The sequence below is a fragment of the Cebus imitator genome, unplaced genomic scaffold, assembly GCF_001604975.1.
Source record: "Cebus imitator isolate Cc_AM_T3 unplaced genomic scaffold, Cebus_imitator-1.0 Scaffold199, whole genome shotgun sequence".
Lineage (NCBI taxonomy): Eukaryota > Metazoa > Chordata > Mammalia > Primates > Cebidae > Cebus > Cebus imitator.
In genome coordinates, this window is record NW_016107514.1 from 5,542,064 (window position 1) to 5,560,345 (window position 18,282).

The 18,282-nt window shown below is 37.3% G+C and overlaps 1 long non-coding RNA gene across 3 annotated transcripts; it reads left to right on the forward strand.

The window, feature by feature from the left end:
- Positions 1 to 6,953: 6,953 nt before the first annotated feature.
- Positions 6,954 to 10,890, forward strand: LOC108317258. 3 transcript variants are annotated; one of them, XR_005203259.1, is made up of 3 exons: positions 6,954 to 7,370; positions 7,459 to 7,758; positions 9,973 to 10,890. It is a non-coding gene; the product is annotated as an uncharacterized LOC108317258 (long non-coding RNA). The 3 variants fall into 3 exon arrangements; XR_001830665.2 differs by lacking the exon at positions 7,459 to 7,758; XR_001830666.2 differs by lacking the exon at positions 7,459 to 7,758 and having other exon boundaries at positions 10,114 to 10,890.
- The last annotated feature ends 7,392 nt before the right edge of the window (positions 10,891 to 18,282 follow it).

Consider the following 18,282-nt stretch of genomic DNA (forward strand, 5'->3'; position numbering starts at 1 on the left):
GGCCCAGTTTATACCTGAATTCTCAACACAACAATGAATAGTGCCCTCTTTCGCTCTTAACAGTGTCTCAGTTTGGACAATAAATTATATGATTACGCTAATTTCTCCCATATTCTATGGGTGAGAGTTCAATCACATGGTCACACCTACCTTAAAGGGATGCTGGGAAACCTATGTGATCAAGAGGAGAAGGCAATGGAGAAGGTTGAATGCAAGGCACTTTCTGTTGCACATGTCAAGGGGTTTAAAACCTTATCCTCCATATCCATTGCCATTTGAACATGTTCACCTAAATACATATATTTCTTTGAAGTCTTCTAGTGTATTTTGCAAATTCATAGGGATCATAAATCCTGCTCCATATATGTGTGTTTTTCTTAAAATAAAAATAATGTATTTTCTTTCTTCAAAACTCTTTACAAGTAAGTAATGCCCCAGAAATATTTTCCATTCTTTGTGGAAGAAATGCTTTGCATGTGTGTGCAAATCATGCATCTGCGTGTATAGAGATATCTAGCAGACTTGCAATAAAATATTAAAACATGCTTGTTTCTGGATGGCAGAATTGGAGGCAGCTTTTCCGTTTTCTCTATATTTTTCCATGTCATTTTGGAATTTTAAAATAGATTGTATTAGTTAAATTAGTTTTTATTTTATTTTTATTTTATTTTATATGAAGAGCCACCTCCTATAGCATGGGCTGTGTGAATATCCAACTTGGAACACACAGCACTGAACAAACAGGTTGAAGAATCGCCTGGCAAGAATTTTCATTTTAAATAGGACATTCTGACAGCTACATGGAGTGCAGATTCCAAAAGACAGAGACTGGGAGCAGGGAGACCAATCTAGACTGTTATAGGTACCTGGATGAAAGGTGATAGAAGATCTGATGTAGGTTGGTGATAGGAGGAATGTTTGGAGATTAAATCAGTGGAGCTAAACCAAACAAGCATTATTGATAAATTTGCCTATGTTAACACTAATGGTTTTGCTTCTGCAAAACATCATAAAATTAACTTTAAAAAGCAAGGGACAAACTGGAGGAAAACACTTCTAAGACATGAATGATATGAAAGGTGGGAAAGGTTGGCATCCTGAATATTTTAAGAGCTCTTAACAATAAAAAAGCATCCTAATATAAAAATAAGCACAGCAATTTATCCAAGAATAAGTATGACCTCCAAAATATTAAAACCTGACCAAAGATTTTAAAAAACTGGAAATAACAATGCAATCTTCATTATCATGTTAGTGAAGAAGGTCACAGAATATAGCGCAGATGTATGTACAAAGTATTTATCTTGGAACTGTTAACAACAATCAAAATTGAGAAAATAATTCCTTCAATGGAAGGTTTGTTAAATTATTATAGATCCTCCTACTGGCATATTAGGTAATAATTTAAAATGATTACATAGATGTATAATATTGAAATAGAAAGATGCCTGTGTATCACAATGCCTATGACCTATTATTAAGTAAAAACTGGTTATCAAACTCCAAGTATGACATGCCCACTTTATGTAAAATTATTTGTGTGTGTGTACAAAACATGTATCTGCATATGTAGAAATATCTAGCAGACTTTCAATAAAATATTAAAACATGTTTAGTTTTGGATGGTATAATTGGAGATAGCTTTTCCTTTTTCTCTGTGTTTTTCCATATCATTTTGGAATTTTAAAATAGACATCATGCACTATATATATAATTTTTAAGTAAACAAAACTTTATTATTTTTTGGAAAAACAAAACCCAGTAGGTGCTTTTTACTCCAAGGGTATAAAAAATAAGGAGGACTTGGTGGTTGATTGGTTGTAGAGAGCAAATGAGAAGTATTGGGCAAGGATGACTTTCAGTTCTCTCATTCCTTGTAATAATTCACTGGCACTGAAAGAAAGACAGTTATCCTCTGTCTCCTATTCCTTCACCCGGTTGTCACTCCTTTTGCTCTGCAACTTCTCATCCAGATTCGGCTCCTCCTAAGTCTGTCCCTGGACTCTCTGAAGTGTTTGTTCCAATACGAAAACCCCTCTGCATCCCTTACCTTGTTTCACAATGCTATCTTCATGTTTTCCCTAACTGAATGGCCAAGGATTAGAGATGAGACCTGGCGCTGAAAACGACTGACTCAAATATTCTTATACCAGCACAGGTTGTTTCCATGCCAGCAACATATAATGACGGTCCCAACCTAGCATCAGAGAAGATGGAAGATGGAACAAATTCATGAGGGACCCAGTACCAAGTGGATCTACCTCAGGGTGTTCAAAATAGCTGGGAGGTCCAGGGTTAGGATGAAGATTGCCTACAGATTGCAAAGTCTGGTAAGGATCAAGGCAGCCCTCATACTTGTCTGAACCGATTGTTCAGGGAAGAAGAGGAGGCACAATAGTGGGAATAATGGCCAGTCCTAGTTAACAATCTAAGGAACCGCCAACTCATTATTTTTCCATATCACAATTTGCTTTGCAAACCAACAAGCCAAAATACCAAGCTATTCAGATACAAGCATAAATGCCATCTGTGTAAATGTAAATACTGAACATAAGAGCTTTTCAATGATCAGGAGACATTAAAGATTAATGTCAGAGATATGTCCACTTCTTGAATCTTATTCTTTAGGGCCACCACCTCCCAGACACTATCTTTGTTTTTTTGTTGTCATTGAGATCTTTGCCATTCAAGCCTGACTCACCCCAGCCTTCAAGAGCCGGGCATTTCTTTTTTGTTGTTTTGTTTTGTTGAATTATACTTTAAGTTCTGGAATACATGTGCAGAATGTGCAGGTTTGTTACATAGGTAGACACGTGCCATGGTGGTTTGCTGCATCCATCACCCTGTCATGTAAATTAAGCATTTCTCCTAACGCTACACCACCTCCTGACAGGCCCTGGTGTGTGATTTTCCCCTCCCTGTGTCCATGTGTTCTGATTGTTCAACTCCCACTTATGAGTGAGAACATACAGTGTTTGGTTTTCTGTTCCTGTGTTCTTTTGCTGAGAATGATGGTGTCCGACTTCATCCATGTCCCTGCAAAGGATATGAACTCATCTTTTTTATGACTGCATAGTATTCTACAGTGTATATATGCCACATTTTCTTTATCCGGTCTACCATTGATGGGCATTTGGGATGGTTCCAAGTCTTTGTTATCCTGAACAGTGGTGCAATGAACATACATGTGCATGTCTCTTTATAGTGGAATGATTTATAATCCTTTGGGTATGTACCCAGTAATGAGATTGCTAGGTTAAATGATGTTTCTGGTTCTAGATCCTTGAGGAATTGCCACACTGTCTTCCACAATGGTTGGACTAATTTACACTCCACCATCAGTGTAAAAGCATTCCTATTTTTCCACATCCTCTCCAGCATCTGTTGTTTCCTGACTTTTTAATAATTGCCATTTTAATTGGCATGAGATGGTATCTCATTGTGGTTTTGATTTCTGTTTCTCTAATGACCAGTGATGATGAGCTTTTTTCATGTTTGCTGGCCACATAAATGTGTTCTTTTGAGAAGTGTCTGTTCATATTCTTTGCCCACTTTTTGATGGGTTCTTTTTGTTTCTTGTAAATTTGTTTAAGTTCCTTGTAGATTCTGGATATTAGCCCTTTGTTAGATGGATATATTGCAAACATTTTCTCCCATTCTGTAGGTTACCTCTTCATTCTGATGATAGTTTCTTTTGCTGTGCAGAAACTCTTCAGTTTAACTAAATCCCATTCGTCAATTTTGGCTTTTGTTATCATCCCTTTTGGCGTTTTAATCATGAAGTCTTTGCCCATGCCTATGTCCTGAGTGGTGTTGCCTAGGTTTTCTTCTAGGGTGTTTATGGTTTTAGGTCTTACATTTAAGTATTTAATCCATCTCGAGTTAATTTTTGTTTAAGGTATAAGGGAGGGATCCAGTTTTCAGGAAGAAGTCAAATCCCTGAATAGACCTATAACAAATTCTGAAATTGAGGCAGCAATTAATAGCGTACCAACCAAAAAGAGCCCAGGTCCAGATGGATTCATAGCCAAGTTCTACCAGAGGTACAAAGGGGAGCTGGTACCATTCCTTCTGAAACTATTCCAAACAATAGAAAAAGAGGGAATCCTCCCCAACTCATTTTATGGGGCCAGCATCATCCTGATACTCAAACCTGGCAAAGACACAACAACAACAAAAAAGAAAATTTCAGGCCAATATCCCTGATGAACATCAATGTGAAAATCCTCAATAAAATACTAGCAAACCAAACCCAGCATCACATCAAAAAGCCTATCCAGCATGATCATGTTGGCTTCGTCTCTGGGATGCAAGGCTGGTTCAACATACGCAAATCAATGTAATCCATCACATAAACAGAACCAAAGACAAAAACCACATGATTATTTGAGTAGATTCAGAGAAGGCCTTTGATAAAATTCAACACCCCTTCATGCTAAAAACTCTCAATAAACTACATATTGTTGGAACCTATCCCAAAGTAATAAGAGCTATTTATGACAAACCCACAGCCAATATCATACTGAATGGGCAAAAGCTGGAAGCATTCCCTTTGAAAACCGGCACAAGACAAGGATGCCCTCTCTCATCACTCCTATTCAATGTAGTATTGGAAGTTCTGGCCAGGGCAATCAGGCAAGAGAAAGAAATACAGAGTATTCAAATAGGAAGAGAGGAAGTCAAATTGTCTCTGTTTGCAGATGACATGATTGTATATTTAGAAGACCCCATCGTCTCAGCCCAAAATCTCATTAAGCTGATAAGCAACTTCAGCCAAGTCTCAGGATACAAATCAATGTGGAAAAACCACAAGCATTTCTAGACACCAATAATAGAGTCAAATCATAAGTGAATTCCCATTCACAATTGCTACAAAGAGAATAAAATACCTAGGAATACAGCTTACAGGGGATGTGAAGGACCTTTTCAAGGAGAACTACAAACCACTGCTCAAGGTTGTAAGAGAGGACACAAACAGATGGAAAAACATTCCATGCTCATGGATAGGAAGAATCAATATTGTGAAAATGGCCATACCACCCAAAGTAATTTATAGATTCAATGCTATCCCCATCAAGCTACCATTGACTTTCTTCATAGAATTAGCAAAAACTACTTTAAATTTCATATGAAACCAAAAAAGAGCCCATNAGCGGGAGCCATCATGCCACGTGACTTCAAACTATACTACAAGGCTTCAGTGACCAAACAGCAGTGGTACTGGTACCAAAACAGAGATATAGACTAATAAAACAGAACAGGGGCCTCAGAAATAACAGCACACGTCTACAACCATTTGATCTTTGACAAATCTGACAAAAACAAGCAGTGGGGAAAGGATTCCCTATTTAATAAATGGTGTTGGGAAAACCAGCTAGCCTATGCAGAGCCAGGCGTTTCTTAGTATGCATTGAACTCATGCCAAACTATTGTTTCACACTATTATTGTCTAAAAGACAACGTGTACTAGAAATGTGAAACAGGAAATGTCCATCTGACCTTATCACAGTACAAGAAATTTTCCAGAGTCCATATGCTGATGTAATTATTTTAAAAATTATTTTTGTTTTTTAAAGTGGTAGATCCTTAGAACAATTGTCTTTGGCATCACAGATATAGCATATGGCGTATCATCTCCCTTTTAGAGGAATAGTGCACTGTAATAGTGCACTGTAATTGGTACAGTCTGGTTTTATGTTATTTTCTAATTAGGTTTTAGGAGTTCTTTTTATTTACTTGGTTTGTTTGTGTGTGTGAAACATAACATATATATTTGTATGTCTTAACCTTTCCTTTGTTTGGAAAGTCCTTAGTTTATTTTACATAGAACGATTTTCCTTTATCCGCAAAGCTATGACCCATATAAGCTATTTCCTTCTGTTCCAGTACTGTGCTTATGTAATTTCCTATAAACAGCAGCAAACAACGTCAGTATACACTGGCTGTTGGTTCAGTGTTCTTGCAGTACTTACAATGGACATTTATCAGCATAATTAATCTCTTTTCGAAATTTTGGCCCTATTTTTATCAGCACCAATACAATACTTTGAAATGAATGGAAATGCTGTATTCCTTGAAGGGTGAGGATTAAAGCTGAAACTGGGTCTAGGGATGAGGTGACGAGGAAAAAAAACCCTTACAAATCTGGTGATTTTTTTCTCCTTTGGAAGTGAAAAACAATGAGCTGTACTCTGTGAAAGAAAGGAAACGGTGCTGACAAGCTTTTCTCCAACCACTGTGCACCTCTGGTTCAGAACCAGCAGAAGCCAATTAGTTATTTAGTTCATTAGCACATTTAAGTGTGAGATTTTATTTATATGACCATCAAGAACTAGATATTCAGGCATAATTCAGGTCCTTTTTCATTTATAATGAGTCTCTTTCATTTGTAATTTCTCTTTTGATTTATAATGATTTTAATTCTTGTTTTATATTTGTTTTAATCCATGATCTTTTATCCTATATCTTATATATCTTTTAGTTGTCCCTTTTTCCATATAGTTTTACAGAATCCCAGAAATCCTTTTCTTTTGTTAAAATGCTATCACTAGTAGTAATATTTCTAATGCCAATTTAAGCTTTTTTATTCTAGAATAATTTGTGCGTAATGAATTGTTAAGTGTATCTACAGAGAATGAATGACTGATATTCAGCCAAGCTTTGCCTATGTCGTTCCATGACCAAAACCAATAAAGTAAAAGGAAAAAAAATTCAGTTAGTCTGTTGTTTCATCTGTGTGGCTCTGAACAACCTATTTGTATATTTTGGGAAATTTTTTTCTCATTGAATTACTGTGTATATTTATCATGTACATTGATGGTTGAATTTTCACTGTATACCTATATGGTAAAAAGTTTGGAAAAAGCTATTTTTTAATAGCCATTTTTGAAACAAGTGTCAGTGAGCATATTGTTTTAGTAAAAGGAGGATGGTGGGGACACTGGATTGAAAGGAAGTCTTATGTCAGAGGGCTCTGTGCACATTTTCCTGAAGTACCTCAGCTATGCTTAAATGTAATCTGTTATTTTAACCAATCATAATGGTTGCATTTTGCCTTTTCTCATAATAAATTATAAAATTGATAACTTATAAATATGGCAAAACCTTATTTTTCAGGATGCCACTCCCTTCTCTAACAGATTGAATTCTGTGTCCAAAGACTTCAAAAGCTACCAGAGTATTGTGAAAGAAGAAACAGTGTTGTTGAAGGCTGCTGATATTGCCTATTAGCCAGAAGAAAGAACCTGTATCATTCAAAGGTTTTCCATCTGGCAAAGAAGTGTGGTAAAAATCCTACCCAGATCTGCATGTGCTAAGTATCCAGGTAAGTTGGAGCAACATATTAATGGCAACCAGTGAAGAAATGAAAGGTAAAACTATAATGCAATGTATTTCTGTGCCTCATGTTGAAACGTCATATTCAAGGGCTAAAGGGGCTTCATTTTTCTTCTTCCCCAGCTTGTGTATTTCAGTTTTATAATGAAATGTTCTTTGGGTTCATAAAATATTTAGGGACTACATAAAAAAGAAAGACTTTGGAATCAAAGGCAAGCTTTGGAATCAAACACAGGTTCTGTTCAATGAAACTAGGAAATCACGATCTATCAAAGGACCAGTGTTAATCGGTACCAATTTCTCACCACGTTTTGATTAGAAGAAAATCGAGCTGCAAACATTTAAGGATTTGTCTGACTGAATGCTGACTTAAAGTTCTGATCTCTAGTAACGTCAGGCATGTTGTCTTGGTAAATTGTACAGGTGAGTTGTTAAAGATGAAAGCTTAAGTATTTATTGTTTGAATTACTTTAGAGAAAAAAATTGTTATTTATTTTTCAGAATGAGGTGTAATTGCTATGTCAAAAATCCACAGAATGTGAAAGTATAAAGGAAAACTATCAGGTGATACTCAATTATTTTTATTCTAAAGATATAGGTAAAAATGTGAACAGATATATTGACATAAAACTCATAAAACATATGGATATATTAAAAACTAGAATCTCTGGGTGCCTCTGAGGATAATAATTGAAGGTCTATGTGTCAAGAATACTTTGCACAGCTGGAACTATTACAGTATTTGAATTTTTTTCTTATATATGTATAACTTTTTGAAAAGAATGAGAAATGCTGTACAAATGCAACTATTTTTACTGTAGGTTTTTATTTCCATAAAATTATAAGTGTGTGGTCAATAGATCCTATTACATAGCTATAATATCCCTTGAATTTGTTTACCTGGTAACACTGGCTCATGTTTGTAAATCCTTCGGAACTCTGAAACGATTTTGCATACATTATCTAATTTGTAAGATTACAAAACTATTACATGAGCTTTTCTGGTTTTCTTGTCTTAATACTAGATTATCATACTAAACTGCAGTGTTTTTTTTTTTGTTTTGTTTTCATCATGTCACACACACAATAGAAAACCAGCAGTTATAATTTTCTTCAGCAGTTCTTAACGGAAGTTTATTTAATAGTTTAGTACTTTTCTTTCGTAAGTACTGGACCAAGCTGTAATGGAATTATACGACTCATGCTTTCAGAACAAAGCTTTCTGTTACTCTTGTGTTTATCCTGATGGCCGTATGACCACGTGAAGTTCTATCACGATTCTGCTGGATGTTACCTTTGTCTTATCCACTGAACTCAAGCCAGGGTGTTGGAGAGCTCAATAGCTGAGTCTGAGGGTAAATTAAAATACCAGTCAAAATTAAATGGACAGTGTGGAAGGGGAGTGAGCCTACAGGCTATTAATGAGATTTGTCCCACCCGGTTTAATAAAACCCCTTCTCTGCTGAAGGGTGTGTAGGATGGCTTTTCATGCAAATAGAAGACCAGGTCAGAAACAAATCCACTCCCTTTCTTTCTGCGTGGCTTACTGGACTTGTAGACAGACCTAGATTTTCCTATTTTATTAATGGTGATGGAGCTGAATTTCTTACCAATAGAAATTGTTATTTGAATTTAGCAACATTGATAAAACTGGCTCATCAAACCATTTTTTTATTGCAAAGGGCTTCATGGACAGTGACCTGCTGTGAGCTGGCTGACAGCTGAAGTGATGAACAATGCTGTTTAGTTTTGGCCATCATGCCTGCCAGAGACTAAGAATACCTTGACCAATAAGGAGGGCGGATCTTTGTTAGCCTTTCTGCATTATTTCTTCCAATGAGTATTTAATCTCAGGAAAGAATCAATCTCATGTGGGTGGCTATTCATTGTAATATTTAAAGGAGCACAGTAGTCAAGGGTGAGGGCTAAGAGTCAAGCAGACTTGAATTCAAATTCTAGCTCCACCCCTTACCACACATGGGCACATGGGCAAGTTACTTCACTTCTTTAACCATCAGTTTCCTCATTTGTAAGCTAAATCTTGTTAGAATGAATTTTTTTCAAATGAATTAGGTGCACAGTAAAGGGCCTATAGTGTAAGGGCCTATAATTCAAATGAATTAAGTGTATAGTAAAGGGCCTATAGTGTAAAGGGCCTATATTGTTATAATTACTAAAACTTTTTAATATGATTAATCTAATTACTAAAACTTTTTGTATATGATTATAATAACCACATACAAAATTTCATAGCAAATACATAAAAACTGGCTATTTGACTATTTGCTATCTCCCACTCCACTCCCCACCATTCCTTCCTAAGCCCACTCCAGTCAGGCAACCCACCAGTCCACTGGTACCACATTTGACAAGGTCACCAGTGACATTCACATTGCTAAATGCAGTGGCCAGTTCTCAGCTTTCTTCTGAGTTGAGCACTCGGCAGTCTTTGGAAAAACTAATCTTACAGTCTATTGCCTGCTCTTTTTTGTTTTCCTAATCTCTAAACATTGGAGGGCTCCAGGGCTCTGTCCTCCGGCCTCTTCTCTATCCATAACCCCTTCCTGGTGACCTTATCTAATCTTGGAGATTTACTATCATGTAGATGCCACTGACTTCTCAAATATATATTTCCAGTTCACATCTCCCTTATGAGTTCCAGATGTGTATATGCAACTGCCTGCTGGATTTCTACTTGAATGTCTTAATTTCTCAAACTTGGCATGTGGAAAACTGAACACCTTGATCTTCCTAAAAATCTGTTTTTCTGTCATTTAGTTCGTCAGCTAAAAACTTTGGAGTTAGACATATGGACTGCCCATACTAAGGGAAGAATCAGAGGAGAAGGGATACAAGACCCCAGGAGCACACCCAGCACCTTAATATGCATGCTGCGTCTCTCTCAAATGGTGGAACCTGTTTGTTTACCTGTTCTGGAGAATGGCTGCCTATAGCAGACACAGGAGTTGTCTTCACACTGTGCGTTCCGACTTCCACAGGAATTTGAGTTGTAGCTGCAATGCAGCTACCAACCGGGGATACAGTTTCTCAGCCCCGCGCCTTGTACCTACAGCTAAGTGTGGCCATGTGACCAGTTTTCATCAATTAAGTATGAATAGAAACAAAGTGCACCACCTTCATTTGCTCTCTTTCGCCTTGTGCTGGGGGATACAGATGACAATAAGGCCCTAGGTGATGAGGCAGCCATAAGATGCAAAATGCCTCAGACCTGAGTCACCACGTAGAAGAGAGAAGCCCACTGACCTAGAACATCCACCCTGGTCTATAGATGAACAAGAAATAAACTTCTATTGTGTTTGAACATTGAAGATTTGGTTCTGTTATAGCAACTTATCTCACCCTGACTAAACTGTTACCTGTCTTTCAAGAGATAGGCAAGTTTAGCCAGGGTGCCCTCCTTCCCTGAAAGTGATTTTTTCATAAATGTAATCTATATGTTAATTCATACTCTCCAAAGCATATCCACATCTATTCAACTATGCTTATGTGTTCCATCAACAGAAACCTCATATAAATAAATATACATAAAGGTTTAAAAAAAAAAAGACACTTTGGAGTTATCCTTGACCCTGTCCTCTTTTCTCACACCCATATCCAAACCATCAAGAAATCTTGTTGATTCAGCCTTCAAAATCTATCTAGGATTTAACCACTAATCAACCTCTTCTCCTCTGGCAGTCTGTCCTTCTGCATTTCATTTTAATCATCCTTGGAAACTCCTAACCAGTCTCAGTGCTTTCACCTTGTACTTCCAGACTATTCTCAAATAGCAGCCAATGAGACCCTGCTGCACTTCTGCTCAAAACCTCACTTAGGGTAAAACCAGGTGGGGCCTGCACAGTCTGGCCTCACCTCCTAGTGCTTTCCTCCTTGTTCATTCTGCCAGCCACACTGCTCTTCTTGCTTTTCCGTGAACGTGCTAGACACACTCTCACGTTTGGGCTTTTGCACTTATTTCCCTTCCCAGAATACTCTCCACATGGATATGCACAACCAGCCCCCTCATCTCTTTCAAATTTTAGTTCAAATGCCACTGTCTCAATGAGGGTTTCCTGATCAGTTTATTTAAACTTACAGTCTCCCTTTGTCTAATGCCTTGTCTTTACTTTTCTTCATAGTAATTACCACCATCTGACTTACACTTGCTTGCCTTTCTTGTTTATTTTCTGTTTTCCCCACTCAAATGTAGTCCAGAAGGAAAGGGACTCTTGTTTATTTGTTCATTCCTCTATCCCCTGGGCCTGAGCATGGCTTTGGGTAGACACCCAGTAAATGTTTGTTTAAATGGATAAATAAATGAATACATGGCATTTACTACCTTATATGGTACTATAATATGAAAGCATACCATGCAGGGAGTTAGGAATCTAGAAACTAGTTTTGACTCAGCCTCCTATGAACAAGGTTGTGTGGACAAGTCATTTCACCTCTCTGAGCCTCATTTTTCTAATATTTAAACTCTACCCTACAGAAGTGTAAAATGTTCAAATATAGATTATCTTAGGGAGTGCAGTCTCATGCGTGCACAGTGAAAGAATTTCTACATACCTTCCATGTATCCACAATCAATGGTTTATCTAAACCTTGTCAGGAAAATTAAGTTCTGTATGAGCAGATTTTTTAAAAAATTGTCACTGAAAGGAATATCCAGTTAAGCCAAAACCTTCTCTAGAGACAGGATGCAATAGAGAAGCACTAGCAGAATTAGGTTCCGTGGGAAAGGCACACTTGATGCCTTCCTCATATCCTTGCACTCATAATAGAGTTTGAATTAAAGAACAAGAAACAAAACAGACTTTGCATTTTTCATCTTTAGCCAAGCTCCGCTGGTTTGCATAGTCATAACATCATTCAAATGACCATTTTTGGAGTTTTTATTTCAAGTACCCTTTTCCTCATCTAGGAGAAATGAATATCTGATGCTTTGTTTTTCCAAATTGTAGTATGAAAACTGAGTGATGCTACAAAGATTTTTAAATGTTTTAGAGGTATAGCAAGTGAACTGTTTATAAGTTTCTGGGATTTTTGAAAAATATTTTTTATTTATGTATTTTTTTCTTTTGAGATGGAGTCTTGCTCTGTTGCCCAGGCTGGAGTGCAGTGGTGCAATCTCGACTCACTGCAACCTCTGCTGCCCAGGTTCAAGTGATTCTCATGCCTCAGTCTCCCAGGTAGCTGGGAATACAGGCGTGCACCACCATGCCTGGCTAATTTTTTTTTTTTTTGGATTTTTAGTAGAGATGGGGTTTCATCATGTTGGCCAGCCTCAAGTAATCCGCACCCCCCAGCCTCCCAAAGTGCTGGGATTACAGGCGTGAGCCACTGCACCTGACCTGACCATATTTTTTACATTCAATATAATGATGATTTGTTCAGATTCCCTTGATTTTATTTTCTAATGAATACCTCAGTATTTCTCTTATATGCTGGTCACTTATCAGATGGATTCCCAGTGAATGCTTTTTATTTGAGACAGAGTCTCCCTCTGTAGCCCAGGCTGGAATGCAATGGCATGATCTCAGCTCACTGCAACCTCTGCCTCCTGGTTCAAGTGATTCTCCTGCCTCAGTCTCCCGAGTAGCTGGGGTTACAGCCATGTGTCACCACACCCAGCCAATTTTTGTATTTAGTAGAGACAGCGTTTCACCAGTTGGTCAGACTGTTCTCGAACTCCTGACCTTGTGATTCACCTGCCTTGGCCTCTCAAAGTGCTGGTATTACAGGCGCGAGCCACCACGCCCCGCCCAATGAGGCTTGCTAGCTGTTATGCTCCACTAGATGATGAGCTTTATGGAGGCAGTCTTTATTCCTCCCATCTGCCTAGTATCTAGTATATCTCAACAAATATCAAACTAGGAAATAAGAAAATGAACATTTTCTACCTATTTAATATATTTGAATTTATTAGTCTTCCTCTGTTGTTCTTAATTAGTTTGTTTTTTGAGACAGAGTCTCTCTCTGTCACCTAGGCTGGAGTGCAGTGGCATGATCACAGCTCACCACAGCCTCAAACTCCCACGCTCCAACAATCCTCCTGCCTCAGCCTCCTGAGTAGCTGGGACTACAAGCACGCACCACCACACTTGGCTAATTTTTGTATTTTTCATAAAGAAGGGGTTTTGCCATGTTGCCCAGGCTGGTCTTGAACTCCTAAGTTCAAGTGAACCACCTGCCTTGGCCTCCCTAAGTGTTGGGATTACAGACATGAGCCACTGCATCTGACCTCTGTTCTAATTTTTTAAATGTTAAAACTTTGAGAAAACAAGAGTTACGGCAAAGGAATCAATCATTAGAGTGAACTAGCAACCAACAGAATGGGAAAAAGGTTTTGCAATCTACCCATCTGACAACGGGCTAATATCCAGAATCTACAAAAAACTAAAACAGATTTACAAGAAAAAAACCATTCAAAAGTGAGTGAAGGATATGAACAGACACTTTTTAAAAGAAGACATATATGAGGCCAACAAGCATATGAAAAAATGCTCATCACCACTGGTTATTAGAGAAATGCAAATCAAAACCACATTGAGATACCATCTCATACCAATTAGAATGGCGGTCATTAAAAAATCTGGAAACAACAGATGCTGGAGAGGATGTGGAGAAATAGGAACACTTTTACACTGTTGGTGGGAGTGTAAATTAGTTCAACCATTGTGGAAGACAGTGTGGCGATTACTCCAGGATCTAGAAATAGAAATTCCATTTGACTCAGCAATCCCATTACTGGGTATATACCCAAAGGATTATAAATCAATTTATTATAAAGACACATGCACGTGTATGTTCATTGTGGCACTGTTTACAATAGCAAAGACCTGGAACCAACCCAAATGCCCCTCAACAATAGACTGGACAAGGAAATTGTGGCACATATACACCATGGAATACTATGCAGCCCTAAAAAACGATGAGTTTGTGTCCTTTGTAGGGACATGGATGAATCTGGAAACCATAATTCTCAGCAAACTGACACAAGAACAGAAAATCAAACATTGTATGTTCTCACTCATAGGTGGGTATTGAACAATAAGAACACAAGGACACAAGGAGGGGGAGCACTACACATTGGGTTCTGTTGGGGAGGGCTAAGGGAGGAACAGTGGGGGGTAAGGAGGTTGGGGAGGGATAACATGGGGAAAAATGCCAGATATAGGTGATGGGGGGATGGAGGCAACAAATCACCTTGCCATGTAAGTACCTATGAAACAAATCTGCATGATCTGCACGTGTACCCAGAACCTAAAGTACAATAAAAAAAAAAATTGAAAAATTTTTTGAAGATTTGCTACAATTTGAAAAAATTTGAGAACAAACTGAATAGTGTAGAATATCTTTTAAAAATTTAAAGTTAGGGCCAGGCACGGTGGTTCACACTTACAATCCCAGCACTTCAGGAGGCTGAAGCAGAAGGATCATTTGAGCCTAGGAGTTTGAGACCAGGCTGAGCAACATAGTGGTACCCTGTCACTACAAAAAAAAAAAAAAAGGTAAAAATTCGTAAATCATGGTGGCACTCCTGAAGCTCCAGCTACTCAGGAGTGGGAGGATCACTTGAGCCTGGAAGGTTGAGGCCGAGGCTGCTGTGAGCCTTGATTGTGAACACTGTCCTCTAGCCTGGGTGACAGAATGAGACCATGTTTCAAAAATAAATAAATAAATAAGAAAAACATAGAAATAGAAAAAGTTAGGTATGTCATGAATGCATAAATATATATGTAGCTACTAGTCTATTTTATCATTTACTGCCATGAAATACTTGAGACAGCAAGACCAACCCCTTCCCTTCCTCCTCCCTTTCAACTCACTCAACATGAAGACAATGAGGATGAAGACCTTTATTATTATCCACTTTCACTTAATGAATAGTAAATATATTTTCCTTCCTTATGATTTTCATAATAACATTTTACTTTAGCTTACTTTATTGTAAGAATACAGTATATAATGCGTATATAATATATGTAATGTACAAAATATGTGTTAATTGACTGTTTTTGTCATTGGTAAGGCTTCTGGTCAACAGTAGGCTACTAGTAGTCAATTTTGGGGGGGGAGATAAAAGTTACATATGGGTAATTGACCATTTGGAAGTCGGCACACCCAACACCCATGTTATTCAAAGGATTGAAGGGTCAACTGTATTTCACTATTTTTATCTATTTTCAAGTTAATAATTGTTTTATGTATAAAAACAGCAGCTTTCTTATCATCAGTATAATGTCAGTTATTCCATACTGATACTATTAATATGATAAATATACATTTATACTTCAAATAGCAAAAGTATTTGAAGACAGTTCAGGAAAATTAATCTGGCAGGACTGAATAAAATAGACTAGAAGAAAGTAGGCTTAAAACAGAAATATATTGGCTAGGACTCCATTGTCATTATCTAAACAAGAGCTAATGAGTTTCCCTACTAGGAAAGAAATAGAAGAAATGGAAAGAAGGGACAGTTTTTAAATGTAATGAAGGGAGAATTGATGCATTTGGATAACCGGTTGAATGTAAGAAGCAAGAGAGATTATCATAATTATTAGATATTTCAGATAGAGGATAATGTGGGCATGAAAGAGATGCCAAGATGCTAATGGGTAGTAGAGAGAAGGCCAAGGACAGTCTGTTGGCAAATACTTATTCTTGAAGATGTGCAGGAAGGTGACAAGGAAGGAAGGAACAGAGAGAGCTAAAGAGAAGCAAAAGAACAGTTTCACAAAAACAAGGATTTAAGGAAGTAGTGGGCAGCAATATTCAATGCTGCAAAAAAGGCTCTAGATTTTATGAGTAAGAAGTCTTGTGACCTTTAAGAGCATAGGGTTCCATAGAGGGGTGAGGACAGAAATAAAATTTAAAAGGATTAAGAGAGGAGTGAAGGATAAGAAAATGTGACAGTATTTTTTCAAAATGAATAATCAAGCCGTGAAAAGATATGGAGGAATCTCAAATGCATGCCACTAAGTAAAAGCAGCAGTTTGAAAAGGCTGCATTACTGTATGATTCCAACTACATGACATTGTGGGAAAGGCAAGCCATAGAGACAATGAAAACATCACAGCTGCCAGGGGTTGCAGGGAGAAAAGGATGAACAGGTAGAGCACAGAGAATTTTTAGGGCAGTGAAACTAGTCAGTATTACACTATAATGGTAGGTACATATTATTAAACATTTGCCAAAACTTGTAAAATGTACAACATCAAGAGTCAACCCTAATGTAAACTGCGGACTGAGTGGCTATGATGTGTCAGTGTAATTTATTGGTTGAAACAAATGTACTCTAGTGGGAGATGTTAATAGCAGATGTTGTGCTGGGGAGGTTGTACACGCATGGGCTGGGAGAATATGGGAACCCTGCACTTTCCACTAATTTTGCTGTTAAGACTGCTCTAAAACATCAAGTCAATTTTTAAAAATGTACAACCATTTTTGTTAATATAAATTTTTGTGTCACATACATGTATGCATTACTTTTATTGTACCATTTTATAGCCCTTAAAAATTTCAACAAAATGTAAAAACATATTTTTATACCCAAAGAAATAAGTGGAGTAAAGTGATATTATTCAGCTAAATATATGATCAGTGTAAGAATTTGGTTACATTTCTGGAATGACAGAGTGGTGATGAATTTTCTGGTAAGTATTATGACTTAAGAATATTAGGTATCTCTTCAGATGTCTGTTGTATGTTTCAGTTATTTATTGATGTGTATAACATACCACACCAAAACTTAGTAGCTTAAAACAGTTGTTTATTGTTACGTTTCATTTCTCTGGGGGTTGATGAAGCTGAGCACTACTCAGTTTTGGGTTCTTTAAATGGTTGCAGAAATACAACAGATGATGCTAGAATTATCTGAAAGCTTCTTTACTCACATGCCTGGCCCCTAGGCTAGGATAGCTAGAATACCTAGGGGCTGGTCAGGGATTTCTCCCTCTTTTGTCTCTCCATATAGCCATAGTGTGGCTTGGGCTTCAAACTGCATGGCAGTTCAAGAGCAAGAATTCCAGGAGATTCAGGTAGAAGCTTCAAGGTGTGGGAAGTGTTGGAAGTCATGTAGCATCACCTCCACTATTTTCTAATAGGCCAATCTGTCACAAATGAGCCCAGATTTAAGGTTGTCAAGCAATAGATAGATACAGGGAGGAGAGAAATTGATGGTAGGCAACCTGAAAACAAAAAACAAAAAACACTCTATTAGGGGTTATTTATAAAAACATACAGACACATATGCACAGACAAACACACGTGTGCACACATACACACATGCAGATAAATACATTTATATGGAAAAAAATTAAGAATTATTATTAATGTTCAAGTATACAATAATATGCAAAGGTAAAATCTTAGTAATTAGGTAGAAGATAAGACTACTCCTAGAGGACTAATCAGAGACATTGTATATATATATATTTTTAGTAAGAATAAGTAAGTCATTGCAAACCATCTGGCCTCCTATCCCAAAACATCTCTGGGCTTCTTGTTTAGTTCAAGAAGTAAGCTCCAGAATGTATTTGGCAAAGGTAGCTTTTGTGCTCAATGCTGTCTCTGTTTTTCCAGTCATAGGCCCCTAAAGTCTACCAGTCCTTACACTTCTAGCTGCATGTTTGTAAAATCTACTATGTAGTTCTGATTTTGTAATTTTCATTTCAACGAGCATGGAAACTTAATTCTTTAGGTCCAGAAATGATCGTGTTTTCTTTTTATTCCCTTTCCTTTAGGTAATTTTTGTGTAGTTTTCTTCTTTCATTCAATTTTGATGAGACTTATTTCTTTGAAATAACATTTAAAAATAAGGTTAACACACAAGTTGTTACTTTAATAAAGCATCTAATGTCTACCTTATAAAATATTTTGAATGCTTTAGAAACTTGTCTTTGCTGCACACACAGGCAGAATGGAGTAATATTTTAAGACTTC